Below are 5,036 nucleotides of genomic sequence, written 5' to 3'. Positions count from 1 at the left end.
GATAAAATAATGGAGTTAAATAACAAAGACAAATTCCCTCAAGCTCTCCTGATCCTGGCCAGGTCTGACCTCAGTTCTCTCCAATCTTTTTTAGATTTCATTTGGAATGGTTTTGAGAAAATACACCATCAACCCTTCAGCTGGATGTAAGAGGAGGTTTGAGGTGGTGCCCAGGATCAGTGGGGAGCCTCAGAACTCATCCACACTCTTTGGGGGAAATATCAGGTCTGGTGTTTACCACCATATTTCTAAATAGTATGTCAATACTCTATTTTTTTTAATTTTAGAAATATATTGACTTCCTGTTTTTACATGCTTGTTTAGCACGCATGTCTCCCAACTTAATCCCTTTTTAATCCTCTGGTATTGTCACTTCACAGTTTTTTAGTTAAATCACTATTAAATATTTGCATTACTGGACTAAACAGATATTGCACTCTGCACACTACCAAGTAGTGTGCTGATCGTTTCCTTTCTCATTCAACTTTTTGTTTCCCTTAGTTAGTAATTTTCTGATTTAAATTTTCATTTGTTGGGCCAGGCGCGGTGGCTCACACCTATAATCCTAGCACTCTGGGAGGCCGAGGCGGGTGGATCGTTTGAGCTCAGAGGTTCAAGACCAGCCTGAGCAAGAGTGAGATCCCATCTCTACTAAAAATAGAAAGAAACTGGACAACTAAAAAAATGTATAGAAAATATTAGCCGGGCATGGTGGCACATGCCTGTAGTCCCAGCTACTCAGGAGGCTGAGGCAGGAGGATCAGTTGGGCCCAGGAGTTTGAGGTTGCTGTGAGCTAGGCTGACACCACGGCACTCTAGCCTGGGCAAGAGAGTGAGACTCTGTCTCAAAATAAAAAAAAAAATTTTTTTTCATTTGTTCATTTCCTTGTACCATATACTCTTTGCTAATTTTCCTTTTTCCTGATAGTATAATGTTCCACATGGTCAAATCTGGCAGGAATCTATCCATGCAATTTATTTTCCTGAAGACATTTCTTTGATTTTCTCTGGTTATGCCCTAAACCCATATCATGATGTCATCCTGGGACTTTCCTTTGCCTTTTTTCTCCTGTGCTAGATTCCCTATTTCCTGGCTACCGTATCTTTTTCTTTCTTGCTTTAATCCCTATTTTAGTGATGCTTGTAATTCTGGAGCTTCCTGAGAAAAGAAACGGAGAAAATGATTTTTTTTTTTTTGTAGATTTTTCCATGTCTGAAACGATCTTTTTTCTATTTTCATACCTCTTTAAGTTAAGGTATTGACTTCTAAGTCAATAGGTAAAAGTTAGCTATTGACTTCTAGGTCTTTCCCCTCAGAATTTGGAAGACTTGCTCAATTTGTCTTCTTTAAATTTCTTTAGAAAATACTTAAATAGCAAACATTATGTACCAGACACTGTTCTGAATACTTCACAAATATGAACTTACCTAATCCTCATCACAACGCCATGAGGTAGGTACCATAATTAATGCCATTTTTTTCCCATGAGGCATCAACTGCAAGGTCACGTTGCTGGTGGGCAGTAGAGTCAGGCTTCAAACCCAGGTAGCTGGGCTCCCAGCCTTCACACCACACTGCCACCTCTGATGTACCTGTTGTAAAGTCAAATGGCATTTAGATTTCTGTTCCTTTTATGGGACTTGGTTTTTCTCTTTGGAAGCTTTTGGGGACTTCTTTTTATTTTTGATATCCTAAAATTTTATGATTATGTGTCCTAGGAATCTTTTAAAATGAATTTTGGGTAACAGACCCTTCTAATTTATAGGTTTGTGCCCTTTAGTCCTGGGAATTAAGTGTGGGGGGTGTGTGTAAAATAATTTCCCTCCCACCATGTTCTCTGTTCTCCTCTGTAGCTCTTCTGGATTGATACCTTTTCTTTCCTTCTGTTGGCATTCATCCACACTCACACGTCCCTACCAACATAGGCTTCATTAGGGGCTGTATTGACACTTTAAGTGCAAACAATCTTTTCTCTCCTTGTTCTACTTTCTGGAGAGAGAGGATTTTCTTGATTTTATCTTACAATTCTTCTATTGATTTTTTAGAAGGCCTTATAGCTATATGTTCATTTCCAGGATCTCTTTCTTGTTTTCTGAATTTTTTTTAAGGTGGTTTCCTGTTGTCGATTTATAGACACCATATATTCTTTTGATTCTAAGGGGTGTAATTACAGTTTTTTAGATTTCAAGATTTATTCTGCTTTTCCACCCTTAATTCTCTTCAAGTTCTTTTTTACAGTTTGTTTGTACCTTTATTTTTATATTAGTAGAAATGTTCTGGAGACACTTGGTTGTCCATTCGTACTGCAAAGCAAGAGATCCAAAATCTCAAGGCTCCATTTTTAGTTGTACTTATCCATTTATAATATAGGACAACTGCACTTTCTGTGTCTTTTCAGGGTTTGGCAGAGTAAATGGACTTTCTTCTCATCTGTATCTTACTGCAAGCACTTAAATTTCACTTTCTACTGTTCTTATAGGTAATCACTATTCTTTATTCTTTCCGCCTTCATATTTTTGTGGTTTACAAATGTCTCCATCATTCATTAAAGTTGGAATTTGTGTTCTTCTTCTCATTTTCCTTGTTGTTTGGATATTTCTGAGAGAAAAAGTATGCAGAAATATCTTGACTTTGCCATTTTATTTTATTTTATCTTTTTAAGACAGAGTCTCACTCTGTTGCCCTGAGTAGAGTGCCATGGCGTCAGCCTAGCTCACAGCAACCTCTAACTCCTAGGCTCAAGGGATCCTCCTGCCTCAGCCTCCCAAGAAGCTGAGACTACAGGTGCATGCCACCATGGCCAGCTAATTTTTCTATTTTTAGTAGAGACGGGGGTCTCGCTCTTGCTCAGGCTGGTCTCGAACTCCTGACCTCGAGTGATCCTCCCACCTCGGCCTCCCAGAGTGCTAGGATTACAGGTGTGAGCCACTGAGCCTGGCCAACTTTGCCATTTTAAATGAAAGTCCATCACTCCTTCTTCTTGAAACCCCTCCGTTTCTTGGCTTCTGTGACTCCACCGTTTTTAGGTTCTCCTCTCACCTCTTTCTTCTCTACGACACGTCTAAATGTTGGAGTTCCTCAGGCTGTGGTGTTTGGCTACCTACTCATCTTCTAAACTTTTGCTCAAGGTGTTCCAATCCATTCACAGGATGATAAACATCTTCTGTATCCTGATGACTCCCAAATTTATATTTCCATTCTCTTTTTCTGCATAGTCTCCATATTTTCTATTTTTCATATTATTTCAAACTTAACATGTCCAAAACTTAACCCTTGATTTTCAGCCCTAAACCTATTCTCTCGTCTGTCACATCTCAGTAAATAGCAGCACTATTCACCCAGCTGCTCAGGCCAAAACCTCCTAATGTTTTCCACTTGTTTACCAACCCCTTCCCCATTACATTTAATCCAATCTATTTCATTCAAGATTCTTATTCCAAAATATAACTTCAATCTTTCTACTTTAATCGAAACTACTGTCATTTCTCATTTGGATTACTGACATAGCTTCCTAACAGGCCTCTGCTTCTACTTTTTTCTTTCCACATCATTCTTCAGATAGCAGTCCCAGTGAACTTGAAGCATCAATCAGGCCATGTGAGTCCTTTTCCCTAAAGATCCTAGTAACCTCTCGTAGCATTTCCAAGCATATCTAAGCTCATACAAGACAGGGAATGACCTGGTTTTTACCAACCTCTTTAACTGTATCTCCTACAGAGTGATTAGGGTGGAGAGGAACAAGAGTGGTTCTGGCCTCAGGGCTTTTGCATGTTTGGGTATTTTTCATCTCCTTCACTTGTGCACACTTTCTTTCCAGGGATTGCTAATTTTTATCCTTTATATGTTATCTTAAATGTTACTTCTCAAGAAGCCTCATGAATCACCCAAACGAAAGAGATTCCCCAACATATTCTATCTCATAGGAGCCCATTCTTTTTCTTCAATAATGTTCCCCAATTCACACTGGATATTTCTTTGGTTACTTGTTTATATTTCTTTCACACTAGAATTTGAAAGTGCAAGCTAGTGCTAAGATTTTTTTTCTTTTCACCATAATCCTCTCAGTGCCTGCCCTATGGAGATCCTCAATAGATATATATTTTAAATTAAATGAATGATTTCAAAAATAAGTAAACAGCAGTGAAACAAAATCAAAACAAAAATGGGATATATGAAAAAACTTCTGCCACATAAAAGCAGAGCATTACCATAGCATTTCAAAACCAAAGGATGAGCATACTCTAGGGAAAATAATTGCATTTTAGGGAGCATTTACTTGGCAATTTCAGGATCCTTAAATAAATTGAGATCTCTTTGAATAAGAGATGAAAGATGTTGTAGTAAGACAACAGAATGAGAATAAAAGGAAAATATAAGACTAAAATGTAAGGGGACAAGTAAGACCATAATAGACATTATGATGGCATAAGAGGCAATGAAGAGTGGAATCACCAGTGCAGAGAATCAAACCAGTTCAGCAAAAGGTGAGTATAAACAGCTCTTTAAGAACAAAAGGTGGCCAGATTCACACCTGTAATCCTAGCACTTTTGGAGCCTGAAGGTGGGAGGATTACCTGAGATCAGGAGTTTGAGACCAGCCTGCAGAAGAGTAAGACCCTGTCTCTACAAAAAATAGAAAAAATTAGCCAGGCATGATGGCCTGTAGTCCCAGCTACTCAGGAGACTGAGGCAGGAGGATTGCTTGAGCCCAGGAGTTTGAGGTTGATGCCACTGCACTCTAGCCAGGGCAACAGAAGGAGATTCTGTTTCAAAGAAAAAAACAAAAGAGAGAGAAAAAGAAAACAAGAAAAAACAAACAAACAAAAAAAGGAAAAGGACAAACAGATTAGAAAATTAGAAGGAATACATGCATACAGGAGACAAATAATAATGATGCAACATGCATAATTGGTGATCTTGAAAAGGAGAGAACAAATGGAGCAAAAATGTTGCTGATCAAAAGAATGATCCAGATATGTCTGTGCATGATGTCAAATTATTGACAAAATTTATAACACCTGAAATATCTTGGTGA

The 5,036-nt window shown here is 38.3% G+C and overlaps 1 non-coding gene across 1 annotated transcript; it reads right to left on the bottom strand.

Moving 5' to 3' along the window:
- Positions 1–1,870: 1,870 nt before the first annotated feature.
- Positions 1,871–1,947, bottom strand: LOC123650504. The gene has a single exon (XR_006739372.1). It is a non-coding gene; the product is annotated as a small nucleolar RNA SNORD74 (small nucleolar RNA).
- Between the last annotated feature and the right edge of the window lie 3,089 nt (positions 1,948–5,036).

The sequence above is a fragment of the Lemur catta genome, chromosome 14 (assembly GCF_020740605.2).
Source record: "Lemur catta isolate mLemCat1 chromosome 14, mLemCat1.pri, whole genome shotgun sequence".
Classification (NCBI taxonomy): domain Eukaryota; kingdom Metazoa; phylum Chordata; class Mammalia; order Primates; family Lemuridae; genus Lemur; species Lemur catta.
The sequence above is the reverse complement of the archived record's forward strand: the minus strand, read 5'-3'. Positions and strand labels throughout refer to the sequence as shown.